General features: G+C 36.8%; 1 non-coding gene across 1 annotated transcript; it reads left to right on the top strand.

Moving 5' to 3' along the window:
- The first annotated feature begins 1,274 nt into the window (after positions 1-1,274).
- Positions 1,275-1,378, top strand: LOC123460438. Its single transcript, XR_006637001.1, has one exon. It is a non-coding gene; the product is annotated as a U6 spliceosomal RNA (small nuclear RNA).
- The last annotated feature ends 17,919 nt before the right edge of the window (positions 1,379-19,297 follow it).

Here is a 19,297-nt window from a genome sequence, read left to right as displayed (position 1 = left end):
CATTAATATGTTATCTTTTATGCCCCATGGTAAACATTAATATTAAAACAATGCTGGAAAACCCTAGAGAGTGGGTGCTTTAACTAGAGAACAACACTGTACCAAACACCTGGGGCTTGCCAGTCATTAGCGACCCTTTGTCTGTCTGTATACTACTGTGCAGTTCACAACACAGGTGCCTTCTGAGGCCTAAGTGAGCAGCGTTCATGTAAGTGCTGCTTCAAGATGACTGCAAGATGTGGATGGTAGCTCCTTAGAGAAATAACTGTTGACAAGGCTTGTGAAACAACTCATGAATGATGCACTGAGAACGCGTTGAGCTGTTTGTGCAGACCTGTGAATGTGCCACATCACAACTTCAGAAACGATTACAGCAATTTCCCCATGTCCTGTTAGTTACCTCTGACCAGGAATGACAAGGAATACAGATGGGACTTGGTACAGCCAGGATATATGTTTCACACCTTCTAAGTGCTTACCTTGTAAGGATTAGGAAAAATCATCTACCCAAGATATCAAACCATTTCAAAGCCTAACACATCAACTTCTGATTATAATCAAATCAAGTAATGTCTAAAATGAGAGAATTTACTAAGAGTTCATTATTGTTCTTCTGCATAAACTTATTCTCAATTCTAGTAACATAAGATATGATGGAATAGGGACTGAAAAATGAAAACCATTCTTTGTCAATCCCATCCTTAATTACTTCATATACATATAAACACATGAATGGGCAGCTTTAACTGTGAATTACTACTTACATAACAGTTATGAAAATAATTTATGGTTAAAAGAAGATTAATTCAGGGCTGAGGAGGTGGCTCATCATTTAAAAGTGTTTGCTAGCAAAGCCTGCTGGTCTGGGTTTAGTTCCCCAGTACTCAAGTAAAGCCAGATGCAAAAAGTGGCCCATACATCTAGATTTTGTATGCAGTGGCAAGAGGTCATGACACAACTATATTCATCCATTCATTTGAATCTTGTTCTCTTTCCCTTTCCTATTTTTCCTTGCAAATGAACACGTAAATATTTTTTAAATAATAATTCATTCTTCTGTTATTAGTCATCTCAAAGATAGCAAGAGTATTACATTTATAAAAGAGAAATTCTTACCCAATTGGAAAACATAGTATAAACAAAAGTATATTCAGATACTATTCAGTAATGCAGTTACATTCTATGATTATATATTTAAAGTTAGTATCACTGCACATTTGTTCACTCATTACAACATACACTTTTCTATAGCAGTTTAAAAAGTACCAGTTACGGTGCTTGCTTCGGCAACACATATACTAAAATTGGAATGATACAGGGATTAGCATGGCCCTTGCACAAGGATGACACACAAATTTGTGAAGCGTTCCATAAAAAATAAATAAATAAAAATAAAAAATAATAAAAAGTACCAGTTACGGCTGGAGATATAACTCAGTGATAAAGTTTTTTTTTTTTTTCTAGCATGTGCAAGGCCCTGCCCTTGATCCCTATCACTGAAAAAGCAAGCAAACAACAAGAAATATGATAGGAAGCCCTGTTACCTATTATAGATTCAAAATGAACATTATTTACTAGAAGTCAAATTAGGACTTAACAACAACATTTCCACAAGGACCTCTTCACTTAGAAGTAAAAAGTATATTGTGCTAGTGAATATATTTCTTGTCATCCATCCTTTTAGAGTTGGAATTTGTATCTAAATTAATTTTTTAACCTTATTTTTACTCATTGATTCTAATATGCTTTCAGGCCTTTAAGTAAAATGAAAAGGTAGTTTCCAAACAGTAAAATTTTAGAAAATTTAGCATTTGAAGGGGAAAGAATTGGTTCCCATCAATATGAGGTAATTAAGAATTACAATAGCTTTTCCTCATTAAAGAGAAACTGAAAAATCATTTCATGAGTAAAGTGTACTTTTTCAGTAGTGTTAAGTTAGATAATATTCAGTTGTTTTCATATACGCTTAAAATGCAAGCGGCTTGAGATTTAAAAAATGTTGAGGCTGGGGAGATGGCTCTTCACTATGCAAATGTGAAGATCAGAGTCCAGATGCCAAGCACTGAGGGAACGCTGGGCACCCACAGGTCCCAACACACGGTGGGTAGAGAAAGGGCATCCTTGGTGCAAGCAGGCTGGCTAGAACTGGTGAGATCTGGGTTCTAGTGAGAGTATCTGATCACTAAATCAAAAATGAATGGCTGGGAACTGGACAAAGGGCTTAGTGGCTAACGTGCTTGCCTGCAAAGCCTATGGACCCAGGTTCAACCCTTCAGCACCCACCTAAGGTAGATGCACAGGGTGGCACATCCTTCTGGATTTCATTTGGGGTGGCTGGAGGCCCTGGTGTACCCATTCTCTCCCTCTCCCTCTCTCTCTCTCTCTCTCTCTCTCTGCCTCTTTCTTCTCTCTCAAATACATAAGTAAGTAAACTATTTTTAAAAAGATGATGGCAACTGAGGAAGACACCTGCTATCAACATCTGACCTACCTGCATAGAAATGTACCCATATAAAAACATAGGCAAAAAAGGAATATATTACTTAGGAACAATATAGAAATTATTTTTATTAACAACATGAACCATAGCCCTTATGTACTCCCTAACTTACAGAAATACTAAATAATACATACATTTGAAAAATGGATGTTCCAAAAAGGGATAGAATACATCATGTCATAAAACAAATAAAAAACTTAAGTGTCATCTTCAAGGTTACATTTAATAAATTTTCACTTTTTCCTAATTTGACATGACCTACTAAGAAAACAAAGTATTTATGTTAAGCAACTGTATCACAAAATTATTTCTAAATATGCTGGAGAGAACGGGAAAGGTAGCTGTGTGAGTAAAGTGCCAGCCACACAACTTTGAGTTATTGAGTTCAAATCCATAGGCCCCACACCAAATAAATTAATAAATTAGTGAATATGATCTCATAACTTCATTCAGAAATCCAGGTCCATAGGAGAACATTCATGCCTGGTACTGAAAAACCTAGTCAAAAACCAATGGCTGGGAATGTCAAAGGCCCCAGGTGGAAAGCGACTTCCATTGTTTGGCTAACTGGATACATGGTGCCCATCAAACTGCCCTCATTAAGCTAATGTTTGTGCCCATGTATTAGTGCTATTACTGTATTTGGCCAGAGAAGATTGTGGTCACTACCGAGGTGATTCATAACTCATCCAAGTACTGAAAATAAGTGATTGGTTAAACGCTCAGTTCTAAAGAAGTCTCTATCATCCACCCTGCCCCCTCGAGACTCCGGCAATATTACAGAGAAGGGGGGTATAAATAAAATAAGGGCCGGAGGATGAAGAGGGGTGCTTTGGCATACTGTCTTCAGACCATGAAGTGTCTGTCACATTCATGGCCTCATAGCCACAGCGACAAGTGTTGTCATTGGCACAGCAGCTACGCCATAGGCTGCCCGACATTATGCTGTGGGGTGATGAGAGGAGGGGGAAGGGTGTCAAAGTGGAAGAGACGAGTTGAAACTAGATCCAGTGGAGGAGGGTTGAAGGAGGAAGACAAAGAGGTAGGAGGATCACCAAGAGTTCGAGGCCACCCTGAGACTACATAGTGAATTCCAGGTCAGCCTGAGCTAGAGTGAGACCCTACCTTGAAAAACCAAAAAAAAAAAAAAAAGAAGGTAGGAGAAGGGGATTATGATCCAAATCTTATGTAAATGTATAAAAATTGCTAACACAATGCTTAAAAAAGAATCTAGGCCGGGCTGGAGAGATGGCTTAGCGGTTAAGCACTTGCCTGTGAAGCCTAAGGACCCCGGTTCGAGGCTCGGTTCCCCAGGTCCCAGTTAGCCAGATGCACAAGGGGGCGCACGCGTCTGGAGTTCGTTTGCAGAGGCTGGAAGCCCTGGCGCGCCCATTCTCTCTCTCTCCTTCTATCTGTCTTTCTCTCTCTGTCTGTCGCTCTCAAATAAATAAATAAAAAATTTAAAAAAAAAAAGAATCTAGGCTCCTTAGCATTTATTAAATATTTGCCATTGTATTAAATAATAACTGTTATGTATCAAAGTTAATAATGACAAAGATTGTTTTAATCACAGCTCAAGAATTCACTCATAAGTTGGTTATAGTGCGTTTGTATACAAATAATACATTTATCAAAATGTTTTGTCTATAGCTACAAAATCATATTTTTAGTGTACATGTTTCAACAAACATAAAGCACCAGATTATATAAACATATTGCTTACAGTGGTCTTATATTCTTCACAAAAATGTAAAACTAAAAACTCACTTATTGTAAGGTTCACAGATTTTCTTTTACAGTATCTTTTCTATAAGTATTAGAACACGTGCATTTGGGGTTACTTGATCGGCCAAGTATGTACAATAATAATACTATATAAATTACTTTTTAAGAGAAGAGTGCATATGCCCTTAAATATTTTCTTTGAAGTTCATTTAGAAATATTCAAGCATATGAGTTGTGAATTTTTTTGTTCATCATGACACTTGTGGCTTAGTTTTTCTACTTATTACAAATTCAGAATTTCTCCATAAACTATGTACTCCCTAAACTAACGTGCTTGCCTGCAAAGCCTATGGACTCCATAAACTTTTAATTCACTTTACAATGTAACACTGTACTGAAATCTTAGAAAAGTGGATAAATAAATAGAACAATTTTTCCCTCAAGGCATAAGAAAAGAAATTATATTTAAAGGTTATATATAATATAATTACCATTTGAAACTTTATTTGAAACTTTGAAAGTAGACAATAAATGGTTGAACCTGGAACAGATCATTCTCAGCGAACTTACCCAATCACAGAAAAAAAATCGACACATAGTCTCACTCATCTGCAACACCTAACCTGAATTTGCCCAAGATGCCATACATACCCAGCAAGTACCTCATGGACTAGACAATAAGACGGATGGGAGGGTGGGGAGGGAATCAAAGGGTGGAAAACAGTAATCGGGACCCAAACGGCAATGGTACCATAAAATTCTACTTCCTAAAAGACAGACCAAATGACTGAACCTTCACTAGTCCCTTACAGGAAACACCTGAACCACAAGACACTGGAGAGGGTAGGATCAAGACTGACCTAAATCTCCTACATCTTCCTTCCCTCCCTCTCCCCCTCTCCCCTCTATCTCTCTCCTCTCAAACTCTTGTATATTAGTTATCTTTTTCCTCAATTTCTTAGTGGACACTGACCTGTAACCCCCACTTCCAGCTTGGGCCTACAATCCACAATGAGCTTTTGATCAGAGAAACCTACAAGGTTTCCCAAAACAATGACAGACTTCTGTCAGAGTAATTGATGACCCACCAAAGGCCAGTGGTAAGACCCTATTGCTGAAGACTCCATACGCAGCTGACACGTAAAATGGAATGACATGGCTGGAAGCCAGGAGAGAGTCAGTCCCCAGACAGTCAGCATGTCTAGTGCCAGAAGGCGCTACCTAGGCGACTGGGGGAAATGACCAAGATCTGTCCAAGCAACACATTGTTTAACCTAAGTAGCAACAATTAACCGGATGTGATACCCACACAAGTGCAATAGTGGTACACAAACATGGTGAGGAATCAATTGCTCTTGATTTGGCTAACTGATCCACTCAGTGGTACTAGACCAATAGCTGGAGCTGGGAAACAAGTCAGAACCATACCCAAACACAAGCCCACTCTACAATATCAAGCTACCATCAATCACGGGGTATAAGAGGGCCTACACCTATCAAACTGTCTATCAAAAAAGTAAGTGTTATCTCAATTTTCCAGGTGCTAACTTACTCTCCATTGGAGAATCTGCTTCTCTTTTCCAGATAGATGCAGATCCTAAGAAGAGAGCTGCCCCAACATACCTCAGAAGGGGCCCAACTGAAACTAAGGACAACTGGCGAAATAAGCAAGGGTGATGTTTTCCTGTGAACCGGATACCAGCACAAAGGGGAAGGAGATCAATGCAGAGAAAAATCAACTCCTACCAAATCAGAGAGCCAGAGCCTCAGAGGCCCCCAACACCTCAGCACTGAAGCAGACCAAAAATGAACCCAACATGGCTCAGGGAAATCTTGCGGAAGAGGGGGCGGAAAGAATGTCAGAGTTACATGTTGGGTCATGATTTTCAGAGACATTTATCATACTAATAACTGGGGGCTAACTCCACAATGCACGACCCATTTTCAATAACAAGGAGGGTCTAATGGGAGGGGGTAGATCACAGATGAGCCTAAATAATGGTACCAAACTGCCTGCATTTACTGAAAAGAAAACTAATAAATTAAATTAAAAAAAAAAAAGAAAGTAGACAATAAATAATGTTACTTAATTATTATAAGAAAATGAATGTTTATAAGGCAAAACTAATAGTATTAAGCTAGAAAATGCTGAAAGTAGAGGTTATTTTAAGAGGCTTAAATTGGGGCTGAAGAGATGGCTTAGCGGCTAAGCGCTTGCCTGTGAAGCCTAAGGACCCCGGTTCGAGGCTCGGTTCCCCAGGTCCCACGTTAGCCAGATGCACAAGGGGGCGCACACGTCTGGAGTTCGTTTGCAGAGGCTGGAAGCCCTGGTGTGCCCATTCTCTCTCTCTCCCTCTATCTGTCTTTCTCTCTGTGTCTGTCGCTCTCAAATAAATAAATAAATAAAAATTTAAAAAAGAGGCTTAAATTAATTAATGAAATATTTAAATTTATTGTCACAAATAATAGACTCATATGAGATATTTGCAATATTATTTCATTTATCATGTCAGCATTTATCATCTCCTTTGACTATAATTTTATATTCCCTTTGTGTTCTTTAGTAGACACCTGTACCCTTATCATCAAAACAGTAATTTTAGATATTGCCCTGTCATCAATGCACTAATTCTATTTAAAGATTATATAAACATTTTATTCTTCTCAGTCTCATCAATGTCCACCATAAAGCCATTTGCCCTCACAAGTAATTCATTGATTTTTGTAAAGTAGTTTTATAAAAAGAAATGTAAGGATTTAAAGACTTAATTAGAAGTATATGGGCCTTAGAAAATATTTGCTAATTATTTATTATTAACAAATGTCTTTATCTGTGTGAATGATTATACACCAAAACCTGGTTTCACTAATGTTACCTAGGCTGGTCATCAAGTCCACATTTTTCTACAGCCTCAGCCTCTTAGATATTGTGGATTAAAGATATGCACCACTATATCTGACTGTTATAATACAGTTTACAATGTTTAGCTGTAAGTCATAAAACAATTTATTTTAAGCATACACATCTAATGCTAAATAGTAAGGTTATAAACAGTTAGCATAGTGAAAACTCAGTTGTAAGCCATCCCATTCAAATGCAACTGTTTGATAATTTCCAAGATCATGCATATTTATTCCATTTGTCTATGGTCTCATTTTGACTTTTGACTAAATGTTTATTTTCTATTTTACACGCTATAATTTAGATTTCTTCCATATTCACATTATATATTTTAGATTTATATGAATCTTTCCATATGCTGTTTATTAGAAAAAATATTATATAATTTATATATTACTCAGTTGTTATTTTGGTCACTAATACATATTTTAAACAGGACAAAGGCAAAAATAAGGCCTTACCCTGTACTCTTGTTCCTATTAAAAGGCTTCATGGAACTTAAAAAATCTCCAAAAGGGGAAATAAAAATAAAATATTTATCTTAAATTAAAGTAATTGTATGAGTCACAGATTTCCACAGATTTCTCTCCCTCCCTCCCTCTCTCTCTCTCTCTCTCTCTCTCTCTCTCTCTCTCTCTCTCTCTCTTTTGTTAGTTTGTTTGTTTTTCGAAATAGGCTGACCTGGAATTCACTACGGAGTTTCAGGGTGGCCTCGAACTCTTGGCAATCCTCCCAACTCTGCCTCCAAAGTGCTGGGATTAAAGGCATGCTCCACTACACCTGGCTTAGATTTCTCTATTTTTAAATTTTATTATCTGTTTGATCATGGTTTTAATTTTATTTTATTATTTCTAAAAAAATTCTAAAAATTAATGATAATTTTTATATCTATCTTACAATATCTGTCATAACACATATGTAGAGTAAATATTGTCAAAACTGATGAATGAGAAGTTGAAAAATAAATAATTAATATTCCTAGGAGAAAAGTTAACACTAAAGACAAATGTCTGGCTCTCTTCCAATTATCTGATTTTTTTTCTATCTACAGCTATAACCAAATATCAGTGACCTTCTAATTTGAAAGTCCAGTCTGTATGGTTTTAATTCCTCTGTCCTTTAAAGAGATGCAAATAATTAATTAGTGAAATGTGCAAATTTTAAAAATTCTCTGCTATATTATGTACTCTTTTGCACCTATGAAAACTCTTATCACATATCCAATTTTAGATGAGTATAAAATATTTTGAAGTAATCACCTATCAAGGAAATACCTACTGGTAATTGCCATCAATAAATAATACACCCTGTTGTCAGTGGTACTTCTTATCATATCCAAAAATTTTGTGAATTTTAATACTTCTAGCTTTGCCGGTCTTGTATGTCATATGTTACTTCCTATATCAACTGAATCAATTATAATTTATTTACCTTAAAAACAAGGGTCTCTTCCAGTAGCCCAGGGAAGAAGACAAACATTCAACCATCTAATGAAACTGAAAAGCTGTTGTGTAACTAAGCAGACCACCAACAGAGTCAATAGACAGTTCACAAGATGAAAAATAATCTTTTCCAGGTATAGATCTGACAGAGGTTGAATATACATAATATGCAAAGAACTCAAAAAAACTAAGAAATAAAATAATTAATATACTTTAAAAATGGGGCAGGGAAGTGAACAGAGTTATGAAAGGAAGAAATACAAATGGCCAATACACATCTAAAGAGATGTGTGAAATCTTAAGCCATCAGGGAACTACAAATTTAAATGACTTCAAGATTCCATCTCATTTAAGTCTGAATGGCTATCATCAAAAGATCAGAATCTTTATTGATGAGGAGTGGGAAAAAAGGACCCTCCCCACAGTTGTGGTACTGTAAATTTGAACAGCCACTATGGAAATCTGTATGGAGGTTGTTCAAAAATAGATCCATCATTTGATAGGGCTATAGCACTCTTGGACATATACTCTATAGACTCCACTCTTTACTATAAAGATATTTATCCAGTTATGTTTGTTGCTATTCCGTTCACAATAGCTAGGATGTGTGATCAACCCAAATTCCCATTCACTAATGAATGGATAATGAAGATGTGATAGGTTTACACAATGGCATTCTACTCAGTGGCAAGGAAATTAAATTATTTTTGTCAGAAAATGGATGGACCTGGAAATAAATTATACTAAGTGAGATTATTCAGGCTTAGGAAGATAAACACCACATATTCTTTCTCATATGTACATCCTAACAGAGAGTGGTTTGATTTGATTGTGAGTTTTAGTATGCATTAGTAGTACCAGTTAGGAAGCCACAATGAGGCTTGGAGAAAGAATAAGCAGGAAGGGATGAGAGGAGGGCCTGCTTGACAGCCAAGTGAAGGGACAAAGCACAGAGGGGAAGAAGGGTAGGGGAAGCTCAGGGGCAAGATAGCTACCTCTTTATTAGCTATTAGAAGATGTGAGAGTGAGGAAGAGGAGAGAGGACAGAGGAAAGAGGAGAGAGTGTTTGGGCAAAAGCTTCATGTAGGGATGGAGAAAGTTTTATCCTAAAACCATAGGCTATTGTTTGTAAATCCCAGTGGTCATAGGACACTGAGGTTATTTCAATCAACTCTTCTAAATGTCCATACTTATCTCCTTTGATACCTGCTGCTGTTACTCTTGGATAGGAAATCTGGTTTCAATAGAATGCAGTGAATACAGGGAGACCTAAGGCCAATCAGAATGACAAGGAAAAAAATGCCTATCATGACATGAGTCATCTCTATCACATCTATCAGGGCTCAGGAGACATTATAGAGGAAGTGATGGACTAAATATGAGTGCTGCTCTCATGGCTACTCTGAGAACCTCTGCCAGTGAAATGGTGGTGGACACTGAGGAGACTCACAGCTCATCAAAGCAAAACTTAAAGGTTGCTGAGTAATACTAAAGGAGACTTATAAACTGCCTTCCAAGCATCAGGGGGAGCATGGAAAAAGAGGGTGCAGAAAGAATGTAGGAGTCACAGGGTGGAGAATGCTACTCTTTCACATTGCCACAGCCCCCTCACACAGGGGTTGACTGTGTATTCATGATCCCACAGAAATATCTTTAACACCACTGAGGAAGGCCTTAGTGGGATGGGAGTGGGGGATAGGGAACATAAGAGTATAACCAGATGGGAATATGACCTATTTGCATTATGTTCATGTATTAATGTTCTCAATAAATAATACTAATAAAGTTGATGATGATGTTTTCCTTGGGCTGGAGAGATGGCTTAGTAGTTAAAGCACTTTGCAAAGTCAAACGATGCTGGTTTGGTTCCCCAGGACCCATATAAGCCACATGCACAAGGAGGCACATGTATCTGAAGTTCGTTTCCAGTAGCTGGAGGCCCTGGCACACCCATTCTCTCTTTCTCTCTCCCTCAAATAAGTAAGGCCTGCTGAATTTCAGTTCCTATTGGTTTATATGTATACAGCTTTTGAGAACTTTGGTATATGGCCATACCATCCTGAATTTGACCAATCTCTTCTGTTCTCAGAAGCTAATCAGGGCTGGTTAAGACATGAATGGGATAATTTGAATTAATGACTTTCTGTAGCAAACTGTGCAGGCAAACCATGTGACTGTTTTCTAGATTGTGTTTAAGGATAAAATTACAAGATTAACTACATAAATAAATAAATGAGAATAATGACAAAAAGAATATTCCAACAAAGTCATACTGGGATCTGAATATTCATTCACTTTTCATGGTGAGGCTCAGAACATTATATTTTATGCCAGTCCCTAGTGTGATATTGGTACTGTTCACTTTTGATAATACTTGGGTTTATTTTGTTACATGTTTAATTTATAGAATCCAAGTATAAATTCCCATGACACATACTTTGACTTTTTGTCTTTCACTGAGTACAGTTTTGCATTTTTTTGGTGATAAGTTAATAATGGTCCTTATGTAGGTCAATAAAAATGTATATTCTAAGTAGGCATTGTGTAGAGGATTGACTGTAAATAACTAAAGAATTCCACATTTCAGTTGTGAAAATAAATGGGAAGTGGCTCACCCTTTTAATCATAGCTTTTTAGATGTTGAGGGGGGTCATTATGAGTTTTAGGCTACCCTGGACCACATGGTAAGTTCCAGGATAGCCCTTTGTTTCAACATGAGATCTTGTCTTAATAAAAAGCAAAGTAACAAACAAAACCAGAAAATGTAAAACATATTTTAAGGAGAAGAAAAGAAGAAGTACATGAGGAGAGGCATTAGATGCAAAAATACCCATGAAAATCACTACTAGGGTAAATAACATCAATTGGTTTTCAAAATTCAACAAAACAAGATTTAAAAAGGACAATGAAAAGTGAGTATAACTAAGGAAAAGATAAAGTAAATGAAAAATATGTGTATAATGTAAATACAAAGAGTTCATTATTGTTTTGTTATTATTATTAAAATTCATCATATCACAGAAAAAGTAGAGAAATATTTAACCCATTGGGCTTGTACAAATCTATCAAAATTATATATTATATGCAATTACATATATATAAATTTATTTTATTTTTATGTTTATATATTATATATGCATCTAAATTTATAATATAACCTATATAAAAGTATTTTATGTAAATTAATGTGAAGTAATGTACTGCATTGTAATTATGTTTTAACTAGCTGTATTGGTTTCAAGTATAAACTGAGCAGATTGATTCATGTTTTTTGACAAGATGATAATATATTCTTAGGGGATATAGCCAGAAGGTCAGAAGACAGTCATACACAGTTTCAAGTTATGTAATACAGGTGAAACTCTTTATGATGGTTTGGACCTGTTACAGAAACATCTAGGCAAATCATAACAACGTTGATAACTGTGTATCTGGATCTCCTGTGAAGCACACACAGGGAGGTGGGGTGGGTATGAACCGTGTGGAGCAGGTAGGGCAGCCCCCACACTTTCCACCACCTGCAAGTATGGTATCTGAGGCCAAGTCCCTGCGTGCAATCTTCGTTTCCTGTTCAGTCTGTCCATCCTCCACTTATTCTTCAAAGGTTCTAGACCAACAGGAAGATTGAGCTACAACATCACTGAATTGCAGAGGCATTTTATTTCTCCAGCTGCCTTTTGACTGCCATAGTCATGTCAGTACCTGAAAATTTCTTTGCCATCTTTTTTTCTCTTTTCAGTTGTATTCACTCATTTATAGCAATATATATTCTAATTTTATGTGTAGCATTGTAGACTCCAGGTACGAAACAGGGTATTTGCAGTCATATGTTCCAGAATCTACTCAGCAACCCACCCATAGCCCCTTCAAATGGCAATGAAGAGTTTTCATTCATAACAAAAAGCATATAAAATATTTGTAATAATAAAAATACATCAATCTGGTTCTGGGGAGATTGCTCAGTAGTTAAAGGTCCTTGCTTGCAAAGCTTGTTTGTCTGGCCCCAATTTTATGTCACTACTGTGAGCTAGACAAAAAAGAAGTGGCATAGTAATCTGGTGTACATGTTCAGTAGGAAGAAACCCTTGGGGCATCCCTCCTAAATACACATGTATAAAATAAATAAAAAAATTAAAAATAAAATAAAAAAATAAAACCGTCATTTTAATCATTTAATTCATAAAAGAAAATACTACACATTGCTTCTCTTCCACCAAGAAGGCAATAGTCAGGTTGTATTGGCACCAGCAGTAACAAAAAGTAATCTACAGGGACATAAGCTGAACAGGACATTTACTTCTAGCAGGCTTGATGGGAGCAATATGACATGCTATCTTATCATCCATCAAGACTATACTGCATCATTGAAAAATGTTCTTCAAATAACTGTGTTCAACAAAGTCACCATGTTTTCTTCAGACAGAAACCTCAAGAGACTTTAGTTATGCTGTAAGATATTCACTTCTCTACTACCAACATTTATACATAATGGTTACAGAATCCTCTTTCCCTAAAGATCATATGGGGACTTCAGAAATGCCTCCTCAAGAGATATAATACAGAATTTTTTTTTTTTTTTGGTAGTGGATGCATGGTAAGAAAACTCTGAATCTTATAAGCGGAATCTTATTTTAGGAATAAGGAAGACTCAACTGGGGTTTGGAAGATTGTTCAGGAGTTAAATAAACTTTCTTGAAATGTTCAACTCATCTTCCAAACAATCCTATCAAATTGACTTTAATATTTTCAAAAACCAAGAATATAGACTAAGTGTAATGGAAATTAGTTACTAATTGCAATAAATTACACAGTATACATTTGTTAAATTTCCTCAGGAAATCAATCCAAGCCATAGCATTATTTTCTTGAACTTTCATTAAAATATTAAATATAGATTCTTGATAACCTGGAAATATAAAGTTACTGTGTTATTTCTATTTGTTTTATTTCAATTTTATTTTTGAAAACTATATGTATGTAATTATTCTATTGTTTTTAAATATATCTTATAAAGACTATATTTGGGCTTTGCATTTTTAGTTAGTTTTGAGTTTGTATATCTCATTTTATTTTTATACCTGTAAGTAAACCGCAATTAAATAGCATGTGTTCTTTTGCCCCTAGGATTAATGTTTGGTTTGGAAGGACAATCGCTCCTGAAACAGTTTTGTGCAAGTATGATATTTATAAAGAAATCTACCTGCATGCCTATCTCCATCAAAGTAAGTGAGGTATGAATAATTGAGATGGTTGAGCTGATATTGCACTCTTATTTACTCATGGTATTTGCACTATTCACATGCTTAAATTTCAAGTTAGATAGAAATTCAAAAACACAAAGTGAACCAATTCATATTCTGAATGATCCAAGAAACCTTGAGATTGTAGAATTTCAATCTCTAAAACTTCTTGGAATTTGATTTATCTAGAAAGCTAGGTAAACAAATTCAGTGCATATGCAATATAATATTGTATAGTAGCTCATTTACCTACCAGGAGAAAGTATGGAAAAGTAATGGACCCTGAAATGGACTCCATGAGTAGAGCTTATGTAACAGCAAAACTAGAACAAAATGTGTATGTCTTTTGATTTCTATTCTATTATCTACTGCATTATCACAAAGTCACTTTTGCTGAATGATATAATGACACACTAACCTCTATGACTGGATTTAAACCAGATGCCAATTATTGATATAATTACTTGCTTTAGATAGAGTACACGAGTTCAGAACCAGAGTTATTAGTTATGGTTATTAATCTCTGGTTGTGAAATTGGCATGATTTAGAATCTCTATGGAAACAAATCTCTGGCTATATCTGTAAGTCATTTTATAAGTTAAGTTGAGGTGGGAAAACCAATGCTCACTGGAGGAGAATCCATCTCATGAGCTGAACATTCCTTGTTCAGGGTTCATCTCTACTTCCTCCATGCTGATTTAACAATATGACACTGGCTTCCTGCTACTGTCATGCATTTACTGCCACGATGATGCTATCTTCAGGAACTGTAAACTGAAATTAACTCTGAATTTTGCAGGTATTTTATCCCAGAAAAAAGAAGTTGACTAATACATTGTTTAACAGTAATTTCTTATTGTTTTTCAATCAGCTATTTACCTCCACATATTGTTAAAATTTCCCTAAGTTTTTAGTTTCTATTGTTATTAATATTATGATTACACAAGTTCTATGACTTACAAATGTTAAAGTTTCAATGAAATATAAGTTTACATGTTTGAACACTCGATGTCCAATTGGTAGTGCTATTTAAGAAGTTGTGCAGTCTTTGAGGTGGTGGGGCCAAGTGACAAAAAAATGGATCACTGAATGATGTGCATCATGATTTATAGGATGAGTTATAGCTCACCCCTTGTCCTGGCCCAAGTCTGTATTTTCTGGCCCAATAGGGTGTGTGCTAGCAACTTCTTACTCATAAAATATTGGACAAAAGCCAGTCCAGATGCCATGTCTTCCTGCCACAGTGGAATGAATCCTTCCTTTACTTGCTTCTTGTCAGGTGTTTTGTCACAAGGATAAGAAAAGCAATTAACTCCTCACCCCTCCCAAACTGAAACTGAGTATTGTTGCCATTGGTATAAAAAACTTGAATACATGGTTTGTAAGTCTTTGGGAGTTAGTTTCAAGTGGAATACAAGGGAGTTTGGGGTTATGGTCTAGAGACTCCAAGATGGCTCTGATTCTGATGAGAGTTTGGAAGACCAGAATACTAACAGAAATGGATACAGTAAAGGTTTCAGAGGTGAGTGGAAGCTCGTTGGGAAATTTTATTAGAGCCACCTTCATATTATATTCTGGCAAAGACTTTTGCTAAAATTTGCTTGCATTTCAAAAACTTGAATGAGCTAAACTTAAAAGTAATGGCCTCGCTTATTTAGCAATGTTAAGACAGCATAGCACCCAAGTCTGTGGCATGGTGGTGCTATTGTCTTTATCCAGGTAAGCCATATAAAGTCAGCAAATTATGTACCCATCAGCAGACTAGTCCACAGAAGAAGTTAGAGCCCTCAGGCTGAATCATCTGTCAAGTTTTGGATCTACCAGCTGTGGTCAGCAAGATTGAAATCTCTTAACCTATGAGACAAAAATCATTCTTTCTTTGTCCTTAGCTATTTTTCCATGTATTTTGTCATAGTGATGAAAAGTGTGTCAAAATATGGCTTCAGGGCTGGAAAGATGGATCAGCCATTAAAAGAACTTTCCATGCAAGCATGAGGGCCTGAGGTGGCCTAAGAGGTCTCTTGAGTTTGATCCCCAGATCCCACATAAACAGCTGTGCAAGACCACACACATCTGTAACACGAGTCAAGCAGGGGAACACAGACTTGAGAATCCTCAGTGTTTCCCCCAAAATAGCAAACTCAGAAACTCAGGGGTCAGTAAGAGATCCTTTTTCCAAAAAGAGTGAACACAGTAGTGGTGGGGTGATATACCCAACTATCTGATCTGGCCACCTCAGGGGAGTGCACAGCACCACAGGGGAGAGGATGGGTGCCGCATAGGCACAAACATGTGCATACACCACGTACATACACCATGCCACACATATGCACCCCCCACAACACATGCACACACATACATAAACACCAAGCATAATAAAAGCAGAAAAAAAACAAAAATAATAAAGTAAGACTTTATTATATGAGCATTTTATGGGATACATCTTATCCAAACTATAACAAGGAATAAAGAGGTGCAGAGCAAAAAATCAATGGAAAAAGTCTCCATTTGTAAGAGGAGAACATTTAACAATTGCTGGAGATTAGTGCCACTGAAGGGAAGTGGGAGACTTGATATTAGGACAATAGAAAAACACCACAGTGAACATGATAACCCCACCTAGGAGGGCCTCCAGGGTACTGTAGGCTGGGACAAGGAGGCAAAAGAGGATAACCTGTTACAATTAATATAAAGTAGAAATTAATTTAAAAACTATATAATCATAATAAAAGAAAGAAGCCCATGGGCATCACTGGAATCAGCAGGGTGTCACTCATTGCAGTTTCATTGGTACAAAAGTTTAAACTTAATACTTTCATTTGAGAAGAAACCCTGGTACACTTACTACCACAGAACAACCTACGGAATTAATTTTTAATTTTTTTTTAATACAAACTCAGTTGTAAGGGATCTTAAGGGAGGGATGCAGTCCTGCTTCCAGCAATCCTCTGTCCAGTTCCAATAGGCACCAGACTGGTGTCATCCACATGGTGACAGTTATGCAGGCACACAAAAATGCTAGAGTTATGGAGTCATGGAGGTTTCACAAACAGTTAAAAAGAAAGTAGAGGAAACCAGTCAGTGTGTGTCAGAGACCCAGGACTTAGCCCCTGATTGGTTGAATTATAAGGCTGTGAGTGTGAATTTAAGGCTGCAAAGGAAGTACAAATGAAAGAATTATAATGCAAACAATAGGAAGCTCTAGGCAGTGAGCAGAGCCACCCTGACAGAGGATCCTGTATGCAAAGGGCAGGGCTCTAAATGCAGGAATGTCCAGGTCCTTTGGAACTTATACCTCCATGTTCCCTGGAGGATGTACAACGTGGAGCTATAGGACTTAATGTGGGCCCTTCTTGGTTTTAGGTTGCTAGGCTTGCCTTCTTCCATGTTATATTTCTATTATATCCTTTTACACTGGGAATGTTTTCCCTGTGCTATCATATTCTATGTATGTATATTTGTTTTGATAGTGTCTCAGCTAAATTTGACTTGAATCTCAGAAGGAACTTTTCATTCAGACATTTTTAAACATGTATTTGTGTGTATGGTATATGTGTAGCTTGTATGTATGTGGTCAAACATATGAGGGGCGGAATGGGGAATGCATGTGCATGTGCATGTGTGTATGATTGCATATTCAGGCCAGACACCTGTATCTCATTTAATAAGGAACAGTGTCTCACTGAAACTAGAGCTCACTGGTTCTACTAGTCTAATAGGTAGCTTGCCCCTGGTATCTGCCTATTTACCTCCCGAATGCTAGGATTACAAGTGCATTGCAGCACAACAGGCTTTTACATGGTGTAGAGGTATGAGTGCCTGGCCCCACAGACTCAGGTGTTAAGACTGAGCTTACAACATGGGTCTCCAGTGGACTGAGCCCTGCTGGGGAAGAGAGGTATGTCACTGGAGGTGGATCTTGTAGCCCAGCCCTACTAGGGGTGTGGAAAATCATTTGAGTGCTGGTTGCTTTGTGGTGCTGGCTGTTGGTGTCTATTTGCTTAGATCTATGGAAGTGAGGCAGCTGCTTCCACGATTGGTGATGTTCCCCTATAATTTGTAAGCCTGAAATAAACCCTTTTCTCCCATAAACCACTTCTTGTTGGGTGTTTGTCCCAGCAATGAGAAGCTTACTGCAACACATGGATTCCAGGGATGGAAACTCTGGTCCTCACTCTTTTACAACAAGCACTTTACCAAGTGAGCCATTTTCCCAGTCCTCAGGACTTTTAGAATAATGTTGAAACAAGGAAAGTTTCAGAAATTTTGGGTGATGGACTAAAGTACTTTTTACATTAGAAGAAGGACAAGTAGTTTTCTTCCTTCTAACTTATTTTGTTCAAGCATTTTGTCACCATGATGAGATGCAAATGCTACAAAGAATAAAAAATAAATCTATTGGAGAATTAAACAATAGTTATTGATTCAGTGTGTAGGAACTGCTAATCATTAAGGGATGTTTGTGCCTTTAATCAACAAGGCAGAGGTAGGTAGTTCAATGTAGACCAGATTGTCCCACAGTAGTGAGAAGAGAGAACCAGAATGAATCAAGAATTTTGCAAAGTACATTGGAGAGAAGTGACTATAATGCTTTGTTTCCTTTCTTTTCTACTCTCTTTATTTTTTCTTCTTCCTTTTTTTGGGTGGAAGGAGTAGGCATTTTGAGGGAGGGTGACTTGGAAGTCACTCGGTAGCCTAGGCTGGCCTCAAACTTACAGCAATTCTCCTACCTCAGCCTCCTGCATGCTGAGATTAAAGTCACTTGCCACAACTCCTGGCTGAATGTTTTCTTTTCTGTACTGAGTTTCACAGCAGAAGGGATTTGAAGGGTATGTTGAACGTTGGTCTATTTACCACATAAACAAAATCAACTACAGCTGTGTGTCTAGTTATACATTTTACTTCTTTCTGTGTAGGTAAAATTATACAGTATAACTAAATATTCTACAAAAGTATATTTTTTTTCTCTCTACAAACTTCCTGAATTACAAGACTATTGTAGGGATTGTATACAAAGTTGTATTCAAAATAATATGTACATTTATTATGGTAGCAAGTTCCTTTTGGTGCTCTCTTTGTTTTTAATACATTTCATATCATTCACATGAGTGAATTTCTCTGTATCTCCATTAATATGATACAAACATACTTGCTTTTAAAATCTGACATCTAAATATTATCATTGCATCCATGGGAGAAACTTGGAGGTAGGTGCCACATTAGTGAAGTGGATAGGCTTGACTTTACATTGGTCTCTTGGTTACAGATAATATTCTAACAGAGGACCTAGCTTGAACCTAACTTTTATTTCTTTTCTTTGATACACCAAAGCACAAGTGCTCAAACCATCATTTGGAAAGCACTGTAGGCATTATGAAAAGTGGGCGGCTGTATTGTATTCCTTCTTTCATACTGACAAACTTTCTTTTGAATTGTTGATGGAAAATTCAAATTTCAGTTTGTACAAAAAAAAAAAAAAAAAAGCCA

The sequence above is a fragment of the Jaculus jaculus genome, chromosome 4 (genome assembly GCF_020740685.1).
Source record: "Jaculus jaculus isolate mJacJac1 chromosome 4, mJacJac1.mat.Y.cur, whole genome shotgun sequence".
In the NCBI taxonomy this organism is placed as follows: Eukaryota; Metazoa; Chordata; class Mammalia; order Rodentia; family Dipodidae; genus Jaculus; species Jaculus jaculus.
Note: the sequence above shows the minus strand (reverse complement) of the source record. Positions and strands in the feature narration are given on the sequence as shown.